Source organism: Pelophylax lessonae, assembly GCF_965119305.1.
Source record: "Pelophylax lessonae genome assembly, chromosome: 13".
Taxonomy (NCBI): Eukaryota; Metazoa; Chordata; class Amphibia; order Anura; family Ranidae; genus Pelophylax; species Pelophylax lessonae.
Window position 1 is genome coordinate 127,584,082 of NC_138780.1, and position 22,041 is coordinate 127,606,122.

Below are 22,041 nucleotides of genomic sequence, written 5' to 3' on the forward strand. Positions count from 1 at the left end.
ACCTTGCCCTCCTTTCTGGGCACAGTGAACAGATTGGAATAGAACCCCCGAAATCTGTCCCGATGAGGCACCGGAACCACCACTCCCTGAGCCTGCAGGTCCCGCACCGCCAGGTGCAGATCCTGCAAGCGCTCCGGAGCCAGCTGAAGGTTTGAGGGTAAAAATCTGTCCGCCGGCTGAGAAAGAAACTCGATCTTGTATCCAGATCGAACGATTTCCTGAACCCACCTGTCCCGAATGCGGTCCAGCCAGGGTTGAAGAAAACCGAGCAAACGTCCCCCCACCCCAGAACAGGGTGAGGGCGTCCCTTCAGGCCGCATTGTTATGGGCAGCGGGCCCGGACTGGCCGGACTTCTGCTTACACGTCCACGGCTTCTTCTGGGAGCCTTGGCCCTTGAAGGGCTTACCCTTATAGTGCGACCGAAAGGCACGAAAGGACCCCTGAGAGGGCCTAAACGAGGCATTCTTCTTACCACGAACAAACTTATGCTTGTGAGATTGGGGCAAGAGAGTGCTCTTACCCCCAGAAATACCCTTTATCAGAGTATCCAAAGATTCGCCAAAAAGGCGAGATCCCGCGTAGGGCAAATTAGCCAAAGTCTTGCGGGAAGATTGGTCAACCGACCAACATTTCAGTCATATCAGGCGACGGTTCAAGACCGCCACACTAGAAAGACGCGCAGCCAAAGGGACTAAATCCAAGTCCGCATCACACAAATACATGACACCCTGATGAATCTGATCCACCATAGCCAAAGTTGTCGGCGGGGCAGAGTCAGCCACCAGAGTGCACCTGAGCACCTGCGTCCAATCCGCAATAGCCTGGGCTGCCATAATGGAAGCAAAAATAGGCTTCAGCATAGAGCCAGCAACCGTATAGGCATGACGGGCCAGAGATTCCAATCTCCTGTCCGTCGGGTCCCGGAACACCGGGGTATCCTCAGCAGGGACCGCAGTTGATTTATTCAAAATCGCCACTGCGTGATCCACCTGAGGCGGCACACACCAACGCTCATCAGTAGCTGGCGTAAAGGGATAACGCAGCTTGAACCTACTTGGCACAGCAAAAGGCTTTTTTAAATTGCACCATTGCTCATCAACAGCGCGCTGAAATTCGGTAGAGCAAGGAAAAACCTGCGATGTTTTGCGTTTCCTTTGCGTCCCATAAGAGGACATCAAAACAGGAGGACATGGTTCATCCTGCAAATGCAGCGTTTGCTTGATAGAAGCAACCAACTCATCCATGAGTGCAAGCTCTTCAGACGAGCCAGGGGGAGAATTATCAACCCCTTCCACCTCAGCCTCCCCGTCAGACCCCACAAGGTCTAGGGATGAGTGAGACCCTGAGAAGGGCACTCCAGCCATAGCAGCCCCATCGCCCTCTGAATCAGAGGAAATAGACACCCTGGGCCGTTTTGTGGATCGATCAGCCACCAGCATCTGCACTTGAGCAGCTAAGTTTGCCACAATAGTGGCCAGATCAGCCCCCTCGGGGGAAGCAGCAGCCCCTTGGCCCCCCACCAAGGTGGGAGGAAACTTGCAATCCTGAGAATCCATGCCCCAGTAGTGTTAGGAAAAAAGGAGCACTGCCTCTTTAAGATCGCGGCGAGCGTAGCCCACCGCACCCACTGAATACACCGACCCCCACAGGGACAAGAAACTGGGCAAGGAATAGAGGAAAAAAGGGAAGATAAAAACCTGGAAAGATCACACAGGCTGCTGCACCGATCGCTGTCCCAGAGCAAAAGGAAGTGATGCAAGACTGACCGCCCCTATGAAGCCTATGCAAGGCTAAACAAACATGGCCACCCGGCTGAGGATTCCTTGGGCAAAGAGAACATGGCGCCGACATGCAGCCTGATCGATCGCCGCCAAAACGCCGTGCATCACCACACAGGACCGGCCACCATGATTTTGCCTCAAAAAAATGGCGGCCGCCGCAGCGATCGCCGCACAGCATGCCTCAAATCTGACTGCTTCATGCTGACATCCAGCAGAGCGGGAGAGCCCCCCTCTTCACAGCCCACACACAGGCAGCAAGTCCACACAGGAACTGACAGGGAGCACAGCAGCCACACAGACATGCAGGGTCACACAGTCCCAGACTGACACCCAAATAGACAGGTCCCCACATAGAGTTACACTTACCAGTCCGGAAGGCGTGGGGAGCCTGCTCCAGCGACCAAACCGCTGCACTGAAGACAGGGAGTGTCGCAAGCATGACGCAGTGGAACTGCGGTGCGAAACCGCAATGGCGTCCAGTGAGGTAGCCACCTCACCGATAGCATCCCTGCAGCGAACAGGGATGGGTCGTTCAATGTGCCAGGGCAAAACCTAAGCTGAACGCTCGATGGCAGGCTGGGAAGCCCCTGGCCCTGAGCCCTGGGATCCAGGGTGGCCAGACTGAGACCCAGCTCCGCACGATCATCTTCATCAGAAGAAGCTAACTAACGCTGAAAATAAACAGCTAAGTAAAAGAAAGAGAAAAAACTCCAAATAAAATCAAAAAGAGAAAAGAAGCTGAGACTAAGAGCCCCAGCACAGGAACAGCCTAACCTACTCCTGAGCTAGGCATTAGAAACTGAGTTGGAAATGCAGGAAGCAGGGAGGTATTGATTGAGGGGACCACCCCCTGGGGGTGGGATATGCTAAAAGCTTTGATATTAATATATTCTGTTGCCTAGCTACTCCTAAGGAGCAAAGGTCAATAACCCCATTAGTGACGAATATGAAGAGGCGACGACTGTCGGAGGACGTAAGAGAAAATAGGGTTCTGTTCCGTTCGAAAAAACGGAACAGAACTGAAAGGAAGGAAATCGGATGTCATGGTATTCCGCTGACATCCGCAATGCCATAGACTTACATTATGTCCGCAAATCATCCGCAAAAAAATAGGATGATTTGCGGACATACAGAAAGCCCGTGTGAAAGAGCCCTTACTGACAGCTTCCTTCACCTGGTGAAATTTAGAGAGAAAAAGCCAGAAAAGCAAAGAAATATTGCATCCACCACATCCTGAAATACATTATATTTTTGCTCTTGTGTTCTGGTCCTTTAAATACTATACATTAAGCAGAAAATATCAGTTTACAACACAGAATGCGGAGCAGTGTATCTGCGTGTATCTGTAGTTTGTTGGCTGTAAAATGTTTCTCTCGGAAACACTGAGCTCCGTGTTATTCTGGCCTTATCTTTTCCAACAGCCCAGCAGGCCAGAAATACACGTGATCGGGGGTTTTGTTCTGCTGCTACAGAAGGAATGTAGTGACCTGCTCTCTATAGACTACAAGAGACTGAATGGGATTCGATGGGGCCAATGAACAAGACATGAAATTCAGATGTGAATCTGCACATATTGGTGGACAATAAATGACATCTGTTTACAAATAACTACAATTATGTCAAGAAAAGTAAACAGTAATGCCTCATGCACACAGGGTGTTTTACAGCTGCTTTTAACAGCATCAGACATTTTTTTTTGCAGCTTAAAAACGCACCTCCATGTTATTCTACAACCTCATGCACACACAGGCTTCTAGAAGCTGTATGTTGCATAGGTATTTTCAAGCTGACAAAAAACCCAGGGCCGGCGCGTTCAGAGAAATGGCATTACAGCTGTAAAAACGCCTGACGCGGCTTAATGCCGGATACAGCGTTAAGTCCCATCAAGAAGTTTTTTTTGTTGACATGTCAAAATCAATGGTTTCCTATGAGAGCCAAATGATTTGAATGGAAGTCACATTCAAGTCAGATCATGATGATTCGACTTGTGATAAGATTTGTGCTCTGAGGATCTTGAAAGGGGGAACCCCATGCCTTTTTTTCTTTAATTTTGGGCTGGGGTTCCCCCTTTCAACTTGGCACTGCGCAACTTTAACTGACAATTGCGCAGTCACGCAATGCTGTACCCAAACTAAATTTACGTCCTTTTTTCCCCACAAACAGAGCTTTCTTTTGGTGGTATTTGATCACCTCTGCGCTTTTTATTTTTTGCGATATTAATAAAAAAGAGTGAAAATTTTGCCAAAAATTTTCATTTTCTAATTTGACAAGTTAAAAAATATCCAATATATTCAATTTTTGTCATAGATTTAGGGCAAAATGTATTTAGCTACATGTCTTTGACAAAAAAAAAATCTCAGTGGTTTGCGCAAAAGTTATAGCGTCTACAAACTGTGGCGTAAATACTGGAATTTATGCAGCTTTAATTTCTGACCGCCTATCTCATTTCATGAAGTGCTAAATGGCAGGGCAGTACAAACCCCCACCTGCCAAAAATTACCACTTTTTGGAAAATAGACATCCTAAGGAATGTAGTGAGAGGCATGTTGAGCTCATTGAATATTTCATTTTTTTGTCACAGGTGTTTGAAAAATGACTAAAAATATATAGATATATTGCTCATGCATGCCATGGGCATATGTGTAATTACACCCCAAAATATTTTCTGTTGCTTCTCCGGAGTACAGGGATACCCACATGTGTGAGACTTTTTGGGAGCCTAGCTGTGTACGGGACCCCGATAACCAATCACCACCTTCAGAATTTCAAAGGGCGTAAATTTCTCATTGCACTTTCTCACTGCCTATCACAGTTTCGGAGGCCCTGAAATGTCAAGATAGCACAACCCCCCCCCCCCCAAATGACCCCATTTTGGAAAGTAGACACCCCAAGCTATTTGCTGAGAGGCATGGTGAGTCCATGGAATATTTTATATTTTGCCACAAGTTTTGGGAATTTTTTTTTTTTTAACACAAAGTTGTCACTAAAAGATAAATAGCTCACACATGACATGGGTATATGTGGAATGACAACACAAAATACAGTCTGCTGCTTCTCCTGAGTACAGGGATACCACATGTGTGAGACTTTTTGGGAGCCTGGCTGTGTACGGGACCCCGATAACCAATCACCACCTTCAGAATTTCAAAGGGCGTAAATTTCTCATTGCACTTTCTCACTGCCTATCACAGTTTCGGAGGCCCTGAAATGTCAAGATAGCACAACCCCCCCCCCCCCCCAAATGACCCCATTTTGCAAAGTAGACACTCCAAGCTATTGGCTGAGAGGCATGGTGAGTCAATGGAATATTTTATATTTTGCCACAAGTTCCGGGAAAATTTTTTTTTTTTTTACACAAAATTGTCACTAAATGATATATTGCTCACACATGCCATGGGTATATGTGAAATGACACCCCAAAATACATTCTGCTGCTTCTCCTGAGTATGGGGATACCCCATGTGTGAGACTTTTTAGCAGTCTAGCTGCGTACAGGACCCCGAAAACCAATCGCCACCTTCAGGCTTTCCAAGTGCGTAAATTGTTGATTTCACTCCTTACTACCCATCACAGTTTTGAAGGCCATGATATGCCAAGATAAGATAGCACAAAACCCCCCAAATGACCCAATTTTGCAAAGTAGACACTCCAAGCTATTTGCTGAGAGGCATGTTGCGTGTTTTGCAGATCTCACTTTTTGTCACAAAGTTTTGGAAATTGAAAAAAAGAGGAAAAAATGAATTTTCCTTTTTTTTCTTCATTTTCCAAAATAAATGAGAGCTGCAAAATACTCACCAAGCACACCAAAAATTTGTGTGATAAAATGCTTTCCCAATTTCCCAATGGCGCTGATTATTTCTGGCGAAGCAGAAGTCATGAAATGATCGTAGCTTCCGGTATCTTAGGCCATAGAGATGATTGGAGCCATTCACATCTCCAATCAGCTCTATGGTTAGATAACTGAACCACCGACTGCACTCTCGGGTTAACCGGTGGGACAGGAGAGCCCGAGAAAAACCACGGAAGGCGGCGGGAGGGGGGAGTTCCCTCCCACTGCTTGTAAAAGCAGTCTAGCAGCCAATTATCCACTAGGATTGCTTTTACATGTAAGCCGACCTCTGGCTGTAAAAAACTATACCAAGATGATGCCTAAATTTGCAGGCATCATCCTGGTAGTCCTTGTATGTCATATAGTGTAGGTTTTTTTTTTTTCACGCAGCCTGTGGGCTAAACGAAAAAAAAAAAAGAATCTAACAGAAATCACCACAGAAAAATTGTCCAAACCCACTTATTTAATGGCAGGTATACATGACAATATTCCACATATACCTAAAGGTATTTTAACTGCAGTGGTAAAATCAACCTACCCCACCGCTGCCATAAGAGGTATCCATATATGCTGAGCGCAAACGCTGTTTGTGCCAGAATATATAAAATCAGTGTGGCAGCCGACGAGTACCTGCAAGGGAAACAGGTTAACAAACGAATGAAAAACAAAGTACAGTAAAAGTACACTAGGAAGAGTAGAAGAACATAAAAATAACTTAGACGACAACTATTTTTGGCTTTTTCGTTTTATGTTTTTTTTTTTTAATTTTTATTTTATGTTTTTATGTATTTTTTTTTTTACACTTTTTTTTTTTTTCTTCAACGTTAAAGTTCCAGGTTCCAGGTTAGGGTCTCTCAAAATGACGATAGCCATCAAACATCTTTTGAGATCCTGTGTAGATGTGCCCTAAACTGTGCCGTGCTGTACCCTACGATAATAATCCACTAGTGTGTGGTAGCGACGGAAACAGTCACTGTGTCAAGACGGTCAGGACAATAATTACGGGTGTCATGCCTAAATCCAAGCTTGCTGCAGACACTGTATCTTTTTTGGGGGTATCTTTGGGTAGGGGTACTCGGGAGGAATTCCGTAAAATGCCTCTCATGCAACCGGCTCACTGCATCTGGTTGGGGAAGTTGGGCAGGAGCACCAGCTGGATACAGAAGGGCTCTGATTATCTCTTCCTGGTAGTGTAGGAAGGATAATGTTCCGGCAGACGCTTTGTATAAGACAAAAACGTTGTAAATAGCCAATAGAAATAGGTATACAGACACTTTTTTGTACCAGCGTCTGGCTTTACGGGCAATTAAGTATGGTTCCATCATCTGGTCGTTGAAGTCCACCCCTCCCATTTTACGGTTATAGTCGTGGACACAGAGGGGCTTCTCAACAACAACACCGGTGACCGTAGTAATTTCGACTGCCGTGTCTGGGTGAATGGAGGACAGAACGAAAACCTTCCGTTTGTCCCTCCAATTCACTGCAAGCAATTCATCGCACCTCCCCCGGACTCAGTGGGGCATTTACTAGCCCTTGGGGGAAGCCCCAGCGATTAGATCACATGGTGACACAAGCGCCAATTTGTAATTGTAAGAGGTTTCTAAAATGTGGCACGCTTGAATAAAAATTGTCCACGTACAAGTGGTACCCCTTTCCGAATAAGGGTGACACCAAGTCCCAAACTACCTTACCGCTGCTCCCTATGTAGTCTGGGCAGTCGGGGGGCTCCACAGTTCTATCTTTTCCCTCGTAGACACGGAAACTAACGGTATAGCCTGTGGCTCTGTCACACAGCTTGTACAGTTTGACCCCATATCTGGCACGCTTGCTGGGGAGATACTGTTTCATAGCAAGGCGGCCAGTAAACTTTATCAGGGACTTGTCAACGCAGACATCTTGTTCGGGGATAAACAAGGCTGCAAACCGCTGATTGAAGTGGTCTACGAGGGGCCGAATTTTGTGGAGTCGATCATATTCAGGGTCTACCCGAGGATGACAGAGTTCATTGTCGTTGAACTGCATGAACCAAAATATTTGTTCGTATCGAGCCCTGGACATAGTAGCAGAGAACACGTGCATTTGGTGAATTGGGTCAGTGGACCAATATAACCGCAATTCACTGTTTTTTGTAATGCCCATGTTGAAGGATAGGCCCAGAAAGGTCTTAAAATCGGAAACCGTTATAGGATTCCAGGCGAATAATCTGGCAAGGGGCGAATTTGGGTTGGCGTCGATGAATTGACGTGCATATAAATTTGATTGATCCACAATAGATCTGTACAGATCTTCAGTGAAAAACAGCTCAAAAAAATTAAGGGGATTAAAACCAACTGTTTCCACTCGAATTCCGGGTTGGGCAGTGAATGGGGGAAGTACAGGCACTGTAGAATCTGTGGGCTGCCAATTAGGATATGCCAGCGCTTCGGGGAGGAAACTATGGGCTCTACGGGCTTGTCTTCGAATATGCGGTGGCTGCGGGCCACTACTCGTGCTAGCCACCGCACCAGCTTCAACTGCACTTATGGGACTCGCTACATCACCAAGTCTTACTTTAGTGCTGGTTGTACTAGGTCCAGGGTGTACTAGGCCACTCGTGCTTGCCAAATCATGAGAAGTGTGAGCGGCACTAGTACTGGCACTCTGCTGCATACGAGAAACATCCGGTTCTTGCATCTCAGCAACTCCAGAATGGGGTCGGTTACGCCTGACCTTAGCATGGACCCACCCGTCGTCGGAGCTGTCTGTCAGGGAGCCATTGCTGTCTACAGGTTCATATACTGACTCTGATTCTGCCAGTGAGGCTTCCCCATTGCTCTCATCTGACATGGTAAGCATACTGTAGACCTCTGCACTACTGTACCTCCGTTTGGACACTTTATCAACTAAATTTACTGGTACAGTAGTGTGACTAACAGGTAAAAAAGCACCTGGTTGTCAAGGACTATTTGGTCGCTACAAAAAAAAAAACTGCTAGTGCTAGCAGAGATCAGGCCTGACTCTGCTAACGCAGCGGTTTTGTGTGAATTGTGTTTTTTGGAAGTGACAGCAATCTATTGATTACTGCACTTGCCTGGTTAGGGTGGGCTGGGCGGAGGGGCTAAACGAAGGTGCTGGCAGGAATCCGTGCCTATTGTGAAAACACCGCGTTTTGGGAACACTAAACTATGGGGACGCTAGTATAGTTCTGATCAGATCAGATACTGATCTGTTCAAACGCTATACTAGTAATTAGGGATGCACCGAAATGAAAATTTTGGACCGAAACCGAAAATGCAGGATGCCCTTGGCCGAAAACCGAAACAGAAACCGAAAATGACTTTTTCCCCAAAAAAAAATTAAAATGGATAGAACAGGGGCATACACCAAAAACGTACACCTGTCGCTGCCACCCTGTCACAGTATATGTACTGTGATGGGTTGGCAAGAGGTTAATTTAATTACCAATGGTATTTGTATTATGAAGCATGAGGGGGTTAATGTATTGTTACTGCTATTAGTAATCGACCAGTGGCAGGTAATTAACCCCTTTGTGCTGCATTAGTGCAACCAGTATCAGTGCAACCAGTGTTAATTAACACTGATACTGTTTGCACTAATGCAGCACAAAGGGGTTAATTACCTGCCACTGGTCGATCACTAATAGATGAGTGACCAGCAATGACAATACATTAACCCCTCATGCTTCATAATACAAATACCAGCTCCCCCCCCCCCATCGCCTCAGCGTCCCCCTCCTCGGGTGTCCTTCATTCAAAAGTCCCGCCTCTGGCTGGCGGCACCGCCTCTCAATGACGTCCCTACTACGATCTGTGCATTATGAATGGACATACCAGGCGGGGGGGCGGGGCGAGCGGCCGCTATAGATCTATGTGAATTATCCCTGTCAGCTCAGCACGACTATGTGTGAATGAGAACAGAACTGACCTGACACCGGGCGGGGGGCGGGCGGAGTGGCCGCTATTAGCTGTAACTATGTGAGAGCTTCACTTCCCTGACAGCGGAGATACATGCCTGTCAGGGAAGTGAAGCTCTCACATAGTTACAGCTAATAGCGCCCGCTCCGCCCGCCCCCCCGCCCGGTGTCAGGTCAGTTCTGTTCTCATTCACACATAGTCGTGCTGAGCTGACAGGGATAATTCACATAGATCTATAGCGGCCGCTTGCCCCGCCCCCCGCCTGGTATGTCCATTCATAATGCACAGATCGTAGTAGGGACGTCATTAAGAGGCGGACGGCCGGCCAGAGGCGGGACTTTTAAAACCTGCCCTGTGCTGCGCCCTCCTCCTTCCCCACGGCGGCCATATTTATTTTCGGCAATGTTAACCCATTATCGGCCGAAATGAGATTTCGGTGGCCGAAATTTCGGTGCATCCCTACTAGTAATGGAGTTGTGTGTGTATGTGTGTGTGTGTGTTAGTGTAATTGACTCTAACTGATGCTAAATAACGGTGGTGTGGTGGGACCCTGACGCTAACTAGCGTCACCCGTGACACTAATACCGTGATCGGTAATCACTGCATATAGTGAACACTGTGACAGGGCAGTGAAGGGGTTACCTGGGGGAGATCAAGGGGTTAAACCTTTATAGGGGATAGATGGCGGGTGGCTTAAACCTATTTGGGCCTAGCGCAAGCGCAAACTGGGGTCACAAGTGACACTAATACAGTGATCAGTAGTTAGCTAATATACTGCATATATTAGTTCACTGTGTGATAGGGAGTGAAGGGGTTAACTGGGGGAGATCAAGGGGCTAAAATTTTATTAGGGGATAGATGGCGGGTGCCCTAACCCTATTTAGGCCTAGCGCAAGCGCAAATTAGGGTCACAAGTGACACTAAATACAGTGATCAGTATTTACCTATATACTGTATTTAATGCACAGTGTGATAGGGAGTAAAGGGGTTAACTGGGGGTGATAAAGGGGTTAAAACTTTACTAGGGGATAGATGGCGGGTGCCCTAACACTATTTGGGCCTAGCGCAAGCGCAAATTAGGGTCACAAGTGACACTAAATACAGTGATCAGTAAAAGATCTGTATACCACTGTATATAGCGTTCACTGTGAGGGGTTTGGGGGGGTGATCAGGGGTGATCAAGGGGTTCCAGAAAAAATAGTGATGCTTGGCACCCTGCCCCTGCGCTCAGAACCTGGTCCTCAGGCTGTCTCTATCACGGAACTTATACTTGGCATCCACTCTGGCTAAGCTTTGCTGCCCTCTACGACCGGGGTGGTCAACCAGACACTGTAAATAGAAAACAAAGAAAGGGGCGCACCAGCCTAGCGCATTATCCTCAGCAAGATTTATTGATAAAAAAGTTGAAATCAGCTACTCACAAACATGCGTAAAGGTCAAGCATTTCAATTCCATAAAGCAGCATCTTTATAGGAGTCAAGGGGTGATCAAGGGGTTAAATGTGCCTATGTGAGGTAGTGTTAGTGTAGTGTTGGTGGAACTCACGTTTTAGATGTCTCTCTTTCTTCTCCTGGAACCGAAACACTTCCCCTGCCTGTGTTTACATTACACAGGCAGGGGACATGATGTCATTGGCCAGAACCGATCACCAGATCCAGACCAAAAATCATTGGTCTGCATCTGGTGACTGATTGGTTCTGAGCCGTTGCTGGACCTAGCCAAGCCACTCTGCTGCAGTAGCAGCAATGTGAGGTTGGCAAGTGGTTAAAGTGATTCTAAAGTCTACTTTTTTTCCTATAAAAATACGGCGGCTGGTCGGCAAGTGGTTAAGAATTGGCAAACCCCTCCACCCCTTTTTTTCAAAGGACCAAAAGTAATTGAATCAAAAGCCAGACAGGTGTGGGCTACTCCGACCTATTTCTTTATCGATTAAGCAGATAAAAGGTCTGAAGTTGATTCTAAGTGTGGTATTTGCATTTGGAATCTATTCCTGTGAACCTACATCATGCAATCAACTGAGTTGTCCATGCAAGTGAAACAGGCCATTGTAAGGCTTCAAAAACAAAACAAATCCATCGGAGAGATAGCAGCAACATTAGGAGTGGTTGAATAGACAGTTTGGTACATTCTGAGGAAAGAAGAACGCACTGGTGATCTCAGCAACATAAAAAGGTCTTGACGTCCACAGAAGACAACAGTGGTGGATGATCGCAGGATCCTCTCTACGGTAACGAAAAACCCATTCACAACATCCAGACAAGTGAAGGACACTCTCCAGGAGGTGGGCGTATCATTATCAAAGTCTACAATCAAGAGAAGACTTCAAGAGAAAAAAAAACAGAGGCTTCACCACAAGGTGCAAACCATTCATAAGCCTGAAGAATAGAAAAGCCACATTAGACTTTGCCAAAAAAATCGAAAAAAGCCAGACCAGTTCTAGAAAAGCATTCTTTGGATGGATGAAACTAAGATTACTCTGTACCAGAATGACGGGAAGAAAAAAGTGCGGAGAAGGCTTGGAACAGCTCATGATCCAAAGCATACAACGTCATCTGTAAAACATGGTGGAGGCAGTGTGATGGCATGGGCATGCATGGATTTCAGTGGCACTGGGTCATTGGTGTCTATTGATGATGTGACTGAAGACAGAAGCAGCTGGATGAATTCTGCAGTGTTTAGAGATATACTGTCAGCCCAGATTCAGCCAAATGCAGCAAAGTGGACTGGACAACGATTCACAGTACAGATGGACAGTGATCCAAAACACACTGCAAAAGCAACCCAGGAGCTTTTGAAGGAAAATACATGGAATATTCTGCAATGACCATGATCTAAACACAAATGAGCATGCATTTCACTTGCTAAAGGCAAAACTAAAAGGCAGAAAGACTCACAAACAAAGAACAAATGAAGGCAGCTGCAGTTAGAGCCTGGCAAAGCATCAGAAAGGAGGAAATCTTCAGGCAATCATTGCCAGTAAAGGATACTCAACATAATATTAAAAATGAACATTTAATTTATGATTATATTAATTTGTCCAATTACATTTGATTCCCTGAAAATGGGGGATTGTTTTGTTTTAATTATATTCTGGTGGCATACAGAGCCAAAAGTATGAAAATTGTGCCTGTGTCAAAATATATATAGACCTAACTGTATGTACTTTATTAAAGAACATTATTTGTTATTAGGTTGTTATTTGTAAAGTTCCGCATTAATATAAAAAAAGAAAAACACCTGCCTTTACAACCATTTATATTAGGCCAATGCAGCACCTTTTGTCCAAATTCCTCCTAAAATAGCAAAGCATATGGTATGTGGGGATGCATAGACACACTTGTGCCTAGTATATCTTGTTTGTAACCAATGGCCTTATGCCTCCAACGGCTATCCTCAGGAGATCTGGTGAGGTCACTACTGTGCTGCTCATTCTCCTCCTTGCTGAAAGTACTGACACGAGGAAGCAAATGCCTGCCTCTACCAAGATAACCCCACCCATACAAAAGGCCATGCAAAACAAGGAATGGCATGCAAGTAACAGGAAAGATCAGCAGCAGGAAGACCACAGATAGTGGTCACTAAGCCTTTGCCCAATGCCTGCTGTTTCTGGGGCACATCTTCCAGAGTTCCTCTTTAAAATGTTTACCTCTCCTGGAAAAAAATGCTGTCCAAAGTTTTCTCTAATGCTGACCCTGTAAAAACCTAAGTATTTGTTGATGTGGTCTGGGCTGAAAGGTAGGATAAGTGACACCAATCGGCTACTATTATGTCTTTTGGCTACGTGATCCACGCTAGGAGGAGCCTTAAACAACATTTCCTTCATGAACAACATTTTAATACTGCCCTCTTTTTGTAGTATAAATGTGGTTCATACACAATAATTTTAATCACTTTCAACCAGCTTTCATAACACAACCAAATGAAGGCAGCTAGCCAACAAGAGTTTTGTTTTACGAGAAATCAAGCTTTAGATAACATTGAATGCTAAGTGAAAGTCTGTTCATTAATTGCAACATTGGCAGGTATTTATTACCACACAGATATCACAAAACTCCCAAATCAGCAAAGTTATTCTTGTTAAGGCATCATCCAGGGTCAGAAATGACACAAAAAATGTAAATTCTGGTGTGTGGAGCAGCTTGTATAGCCTTGTCTGTATGAACTTAGCACAGATCAGGTTCCTGCTGATATCTCTACCATTGCAATGTGTCACAAACGAGTGTACAGTCTGTGCAGGTGATCATTTGTGGAAGGAAGACTATGCAATGCTTAAAACGGATCTTCACCCTAACGCTGGACTCTATCCAATTTCCTTTAGATTTACCAAAACCATATAATATGAGGTCAAACCTAAAACCACTTTCAATTTGTATGCAATCCAACAGGCCCTTGCACTACATAGTTGAAGGTAAATCTAAAGGAAATCAAACAACAAAATTTGTATAGTGTGTATCCAGCTTAAGGCTCCATTCACAACTTGGCGTTCCGGATCACGGGCAGAATTGTCGTGATTCCCAAATCACTGCAAATCCTCAGAAGCTCTTGCTATCCATTTCGTTAATTTTAATAGCACCCCAATCGCCACGCGATTTTACCGCCCGACAAATCTGCGGCAAAATAACTTCTTATGGGGACAGGCATTCCGAGATTCTGTTTGCGCAATTTTGCCGCAATTGAGGTGCCATTGAAAGTAACAATCACATGCGCGTCAGGCAATTTGGGAATCACGGGCAAAATGAAGGTGATTCCGCCGGCGATCCGTAACGCTAAGGTGTGAATGTAGTCTAAAGCCCCGTTCAAACCTGAGCAACTTTCTGCTTGAAGCTTGTAGCTCTAAAACGCTCAACAAGCCAAATCCTATTCATTTCACTGGCCCCTCTTCACATGTGAGTGTTCTATTGCCTGAAGCAAAATGCCTGTCGCTCAAAAAAGTATATGAGTTTCTTTTTGGCAGGTTACAAGAGTTTTTAACCCCTTAGACTTTAATAGAAATGCCTGACTTAAGCGTTTTACGAGCGTTTTGTCGCTTGTTTTCTGCTCAAACAGCAGCTCTCCACCCCAAATGTCTTCTCCCTCTCCTCCCCGCAGCTTTAGGTGAGTAAAAAGGGCTTTTCAATTTGTATTTTTTTTTTGCAATGGCGGCGATCATTAAGAGGGAGATGAGGTTTAACAGCTTAACGTTTACAAACCTAGTATCGTTATTAAAACCCAAAATGGTCAATTACTGTATCTTTTTGACTTGAATATGAGTTACTGATGTTTCTTAGGCACCTAACACAGAAATCATTGCACTTCCAGCCCCTATGCAGACAGTAAGCTTTATGTAACTTGCTTAACCATAAGCTGCTTGGTCCTTCTTATATGCCTTCCTGAATCTGTTGTTTATAGAGACTTCAGTGTTTGCAACAAGCGGGATTTGCCACTGCTTACCAGTAATTTTAGCATAAAGCCTTTCCTCAGGAAGCCCATTATCTGCGAAGGGCAGACTTCCTGTGCTCTACATAATTTCAAATGATCTGCTGTGTCAGCAGTTAACCCCTCCATTTCACAATGCCCCCATAGGAGTTGCCGATGTCAGAGTTCCCCACTGCTGCCCAGCCAGTCACACAGCATTTCCTTCTTGCACCAAGACACAGAAATTAGTCCTTTGGCCTGATTTTGTTGTTTTATTAGGGAATGATAATGTGGATGGGGTAAGTGATTATGGGATGCCCAATTTGCAAATGTTCAATAAACAGAAATAGGGACAACTTACTCCCTATTTACAGATACCATTTCTTCCTTCCTCCTGCACAAACTTGGTTCCTTTTTGTAAAGCTTCTGCTGGATTACTCCTGGAGGAACTAACAGTCTCTTGTTAGCTCAGCAACAGCCCATTACAGGTTTGGAACTCCCAGTCCCTTGGCAAGGCTAGGAACTCCCAGTCCCTTGGCAAAGTAGCATATGTGGAGTGAACAGCATTTCGTACCACCTTCTGCTTCCCTGTAGACACTGATCCCAGTTCTACTGCTTGCAGAAATGCTAGCTCTGCCTTCCTGCCACCAGCCTACCTGGCTGCTTTCTCTTCCCAGTCTTCCTGACTGACTGACAGACAGACATACACATGGAGACTCCCCAGGGCAAGGTTGGATGAAGACTCGGCACCACGCTGTCTTCAAGAGAGACCTACTAAAGCTGGCAGTCTCTCCCGTTATCTGTTCTTGCACTGTGCTGACCTACTCACTGTCTCTCCTTGCTCCTGCTGCCTTTCTTGTTAGGGTCCCTCCAACTGCTTCTTGTGGTGGGATCCTTCCAGGCCAGTCTCCCGAACTCCGACCCGAGGTAAAAGTCCTCCCCAGCAGGGGTCCCTCAAGGGCTATGGACAGACTCCCCTTAGTACTGCTTCTACATCTTCCACCTGACTCCACTGCTGGCCGGGAAATTAACTATTTAAAGGCACCTTAGTTCCCTGCCAGGCCCCAGAGAGCTGCCTGGATAAGTCATCCAGCCCTGGCCTCAAATATTCCTGACCCAGATTCAGATTCAGGTTTATCCCTGGGCCAGACTAAAGTTTGCCTACTCTCAATCATGTAGCACGCACTAGAGGGTGCTACAAGAATTTAATATTTTATATCTGCTAAAAAAGTAGTTTGATGAACTTTTTTTTATATTACTGGGCTTCGTAACACTTTAAAGAGGAAGTTCAGCCAAAACCGAACGCTAAACCTACTCTCTATCTAGCCCTGCAAAGGACAGATCGCTGTACTTACCTGTTCTGCAGCCAACCCGTGTGTGGGAATGTGCAGGAGAAGCAGCCAACAACAGAGGCACCATAATAACCCTGTGAGCGAAGTAACTTCCCAGGCATTTCCGCTGTCTCTTCTATACAGGAGTCTGGTCGGGATGAGCTTCAGAAAAGGTAATGATTTTTTCTTTACAGGGTTAGATAGATTAGGTTTAGATTGTGACAGAGTAGGTTTAGAGTAAGGCTGGCCATACACGGTGGGAATTTCTTTCTTGCAGGAAAAAAAGTCTGCATGATTCCCCCATCAACACAGACAGTGTTGACAGGGAAATCCCTACTGCCAAAAAATTGTCTTCTCCCGGCGGGGGGATACCGCCCCCGTTGGGAGAAGACAGTGCTTGCTGCTAGCGGCTATAGCAGTCCTTAGCGATAATTGCAAGAGAATCCAACAGGGTGGCTTAACCCAAGTTGATCGATCGATCAACTTGGTAAATTCAGCCTGCCCATTAACAGTTTGTATCTCGGCCAGTTTCTGCTGAACTGCTCGAGATTCAAACTGTGTATGGCCAGCCTTAGTTAGGCTTTGGCTGAACTTCCACTTTAAGGATTTCAGAGCTGCATTCATTTGTGCTTTTTATAGCTGCTTTGAGTTCAATTTTAAAGATGACACTGCCTACTCTCAAGCTTTGAAATCCATTATCTACCATTACATTTTTTTGCTAGACAAACCAGAGATTAAATGAAGAGTACCCGCGTTACAAGAATGAAGAGGAAATTCCCATGCAATAGATACCAAAATAAAAATGATGGATGGAGGCATTAAATTGTCAGTACACTGAATACGGATACTTCAGCATTTGGCGCACATGCTAGGTAAATTTTAAAAAATATATATTTTTCTGTTTAATTTCCCAAACCTGCATACCCAACGAGTCCATACTAATCCTGCTGGATTTTAAAAATGACAAAATTAAAGATTTATGAGGAACTGGGAACACTCAGGCTGGAGGAAAATCAAAAGGATATAAGCAGCTAAGCTAGCTCACAAAACTGCAGCTATAATGTCACTTCTTTAGGGGAACAACCCTTAACAAGTTTGCCATCTGTGCACTTTACTATGTGTTTTGCTTCTAATTGATTTTAAAAAGGAAATTAGAACTATATTGCGTTTTGCATCTTTTAAACTGTTTGAGTGACACAGACCGTAAGGCCCTGTAATTTTTTTCATATTCTGGGTATCAGAGTAACATAATTGATGCTCATGTTCTCTCTATAGGATCTGATGGCTACTGCACACTCAGCAGGATTCAGTACAAATTGCAGCTCTGAATTATTTAATGCACGGCTCAGCAGGAGTCTGTACCTTTCTGGCTTCTGGCATCAAGAACAAAAGAATGTTCCAAGTGATTGCAGATCTAAAAGGCAGACCTGCAAATACTTTACAGCACATGCTAATCCAATGCTGTCCAATTTAGTGAGAGCCTAGCATAGATGTGCTCACTATCTCATCTGTCAAATCAGGCAACGACTCTTGACGAGATCCCCAAGGACAATACCCTCGATTTTTTCCAGCCAAATTCTATTTCCTCTGGAGCGATAATTTTACTGCCTGTTGTGTATAAAAACCTTTTGTGCTTGTATTTGAGAATGGAGATAGGATAATGTATGGCCACAGTTCAAATAGATCTGTGTGTTTTTAAAGTAGAACTACGTGCAATTATTTTTTCTCATTTTGGATAGAGTAAGGGTAGGTATAACCCCTGTCAGTTTATTTTTTGTCATCTGTGTTCTATTGGTGAGATTTCCCTTCACTTCCTGTCCCATAGACAAAACAGGAAGTGAGATGAAATCTCTGCAAAAAAAGGGAACCCCCAGGTCACCAGAACTAATGTACACAAACAAAAAGATTGGGGGTATATAGTTATTATCACATTTCTAGTATCTAAACACTGTGTTGGTGTTCTGCCCTCTAACCAAAAAAAGCATTAAAAAAAGGGAAGGTTGGCTACCATAAGGTGGAGGTAAAGCCTCCACAATGGGTAACCCAGCAGTGATTGAGGCAGAAAACTAGACTTGCTGGAATGAATAAACGTTTTATTTATCAAAAAATTCAAATAAAACTGAGTATAGAAACTCAATCTAACCACACAGTACAACAATGCTATCCCTCCACCACACCATAAAAACAATGTCACTTATTGATACGTCTGGACCTTATTTCCATATGGGGTGCACATGTCTGTACGGCTAACAGCATGGGTAATCCCCTATGTACAGGGTGTGCAGCTCACATGGGCATAGGACAACCCTTGACCGTGCCTTAAGACAACAGAGGTACCTCTGACTGCTGATAATGATAATGGATATGTCCAGAGTGCAAGCAGCATATGTTGCTGTTGGGCTGTATCCTATTAATATTGTCAGTATTATGCCCCATACACACGTGCAGATTATCTGCAGACTTTTGTCTGCAGATTTACCTTTTCTATGTAGTGCAAGGGCCTGCCGGATTGCATACAAATTGAAAATGTTTAGGTTTGACCTCATATTATATGGTTTTGGTAAGTCTGCAGACAAAAGTCTGCAGATAATCTGCACGTGTGTATGGGGCATTAAGAAAGCTCCTGTTGGTAGTTTATTTTGAGCCAATATTGGGGTTCTTGGTATGTCCCATTTGAGGGTAAAGCTCAGAAACTTAATGGAAAACAAGGGAAGACAACACTTTCAGCAGCCAATATACACCAGAACTAATGTACCCATTGGAAGTTTTCCCCTCTATTACTTTTCTGGTGACAACCCAAAATATGGATTTTCTTTTACTTTCACTTTTAATGACAATAGTAAACTGGACAAATAGAGGGGGTGGATCTCCTTAATGGGGGCACAGACAGTATTAAAAACTGACAGGGGTTCTAATCCATCTCCACTCTATCCAAAACTAAAAAGAAAAGGTTTGCCTTTAGTTGTACTTTAAGTAGGAAAAACACAATTGGACTTTTTCAATGAAGAGAGATAATTCTTAAAGCGAACCAGAAAATATTCATCATATATGTTTATTAATGCAAAAAGGACCTCTGGAAATGCACATTAAATTGGATCTTTAAACTAAATTTACAAGTCGCATTAATCACTTCCCGCCTGTAGGACATCATATGACGTCCGGGACTTTGAGTAGAGATATCTGAATGACACCTGGGCATCATCCAGATTTTATTTTATTTTTTCCAGCAGGTGATTCCCTGCAAAGTAAAAGCCCTCATAGTGGCTGTTTACCAACTTGATTGCTTTTGCAGGCGGTGGGGGCATCCCTCCGATACTTCTCCCGACTCCCCCGTGCGATCAGGAGCCGGAGAATGAAACTGCCAGGGGTGGTAGCTTACCATAGAGATGGTCCCCAGCCATTTCTATGACCCTCAGAGGTCAAAAGCGCCAGCAGATGTAAACACTGCCTTTTTTTTGCTGGGAAGCCTAAGATATTTTTTTTTTTTTTGATCTCAGACTTTCCAGCAAAGAGGAGAGCTGTGGGGACTTCTAGACCTCATTTCTCTCTGTAAGTCCCGGGTCACACTTGTGCGATGCGGGAAGGCTGCGGATCCGCAGCCTGTTCCCGCATCGCAAACGCACATCTGGCAGTTCACACTGCCATATGCGATACGCTGGGGGTGTCAATGAAATGTTAACGACACCCCCAGTTTGATCGCATATCGCAGTGCGATCTGACAGTTCGCATAGGATCGGATCGCACAAGTGTGAACCGCTGTGCGATCCGATCCTGATGTGGCTGAAAAAATGCCTCATGTGCGACTTTTGTGCGGGTGCAGTGCGAATTTAGCCATACAAAGTGTATGGCTGAATTCGCACTGCAAATCCGATCGCATGTAATGAAGGAGCAGTGCGCTCCGATATTACATGCGATCGCCGCACACGCGGAAGTGTGAACCGTCACTTAAAGGACCTTTCAATCCCTATTTCTATTACAAGCCATATTTACATTCCTTGTAATAGGAATAAAAGTAATCAAATTAATTAATCGAAAAAAAATTAAAGGGAAAGTGTAAAAATTAAAAAAATGTAAATATAAAAATAAAATAAACAAAAATTTTTTTTTTTTTTTTTTAAAGCGCCCTATTCTCTCGTGTTCGCATGCAGAATTCAACCCATATGTAGATTGCGCCTGCATATGTAAATGGTGTTCAAACCACACATGTGAAGTATTGCTGCGGACGTTGGAGCGAGATCAATAATTCTAGTACAAGACCTCCTCTGTACCTCTATACTGGTAGCCTGTAAAAATGTTTAAAGCATCACCTATTATAACAGATTTTTAATTACCGTAGTTTGCTGCCATTCCACGAGTGTGCACAATTTTAAAGCCTGACGTGTTAGGTATCTATTTACTCGGCGTAACATCTTGCGCATTATACAAAAACATTGGGCTAACTTTGGCATTTTGTTTCTTATTTCATCAAAGTGTTTTTTTTTTTTTTTTTTCAAAAAAATTGCATTTTAAACATTTCTGCGCAAAGACAGTGTGACAAATTCCAATGACCGCCATTTTACTCCCTAGGGTCTCTGCTAAAAAAAAAAAAAAAAAAGGTACATATATATATATATATATATATATATATATATATATATATATGTGTGTGTGTGTGTGTGTTTGGGGGTTTCGAGTAATTTTCTAGCGAAATAAATTATGATTTTTACATGTGGGAGAGGAGTGCCAGAATTGGCCTGGTGTGGAAGTGGTTAATAAATTCCTGATATGTCACTATATTCATCAGTATATTTTCCCTCTCTTCTGCTTTGTTCTGCAGTCCTTGAGCTCTTGTGAACTGACTTTACCTAGGCTCAGGTAAGGTCATCAGATTGTCAGAGGCAGGAGGAAGTATTTCCCTTCCTCTCCTCTTTCCAGTGAAAGAACATTGTAACTTTGTAGCAAGCCACAAGGCAAGAGACTGCAGCTCAGGCTGATCTGTGTCAAACATTTATGAACACAACCACCACCACAAAGAACTGCACAGACACCAGACTTTGGTGTCCTTTTATGAAACGGAGATGAGCAGTGATCCTGCTGATCACAGCTCATTTCCGATCATTCTCAGTTTATGAAACAGAAATGATCGCAGGAGAAGATGTTCTCCGCTGATCATCTCTTCACACGGGAATCTGTCATTGACTGACACAGAAATGGCCAGGCTATGAAGCTGCGATCCCCCCACTTCACTGGCGATCTGTGCCAGAATTCACACTCCCGGATTCACCAGCCTGGAGCTTGTGAAGCGGGGAGTGAAGACAGAATCGGGGAGAACTGAGGGGGAAAAAGGAAGATTATTGACATCCTTCTTCCTCGTTCAGACCCCCAACACAGTAATCATGTCCCCCTGCCATATTTATGTATATATATACATGTATATATATACACACATACATGTAGATATATATTTAATGTGTATACATATATACAATGTATGTGTGTGTGTATTCAGTGTATATATATACATATTTATGTAAGGGGACTATTATTTATAACCTCCTGTACTCAGCAGTGATAATTTATCTCTGCTTGTTAAAGCGCGCGAGGGATTTTCATACTACTGTAATCTCGCTTTGTCTCACGAGATTACAGACGCTCCATTGACTTCTACACAGATCTCCGAGAAAACTGTTCTCCTGTGATCACCCTGGGCGAACTGAAGTTCTCCGATTCATAAAATGGGTGCCAGATGTGATCATTTTCCCCGGAGAACTGTAGAGAAGCCAACGGAGAAAAAAATTCACCCGTTCATAAA

General features: G+C 44.2%; 1 protein-coding gene across 1 annotated transcript in view; it reads right to left on the reverse strand.

Moving 5' to 3' along the window:
- Nucleotides 1-22,041, reverse strand: part of MAP3K9 (mitogen-activated protein kinase kinase kinase 9) — a 185,744-nt gene that overhangs the window by 90,144 nt on the left and 73,559 nt on the right. The gene's annotated exons all lie outside the window — the stretch shown is intronic.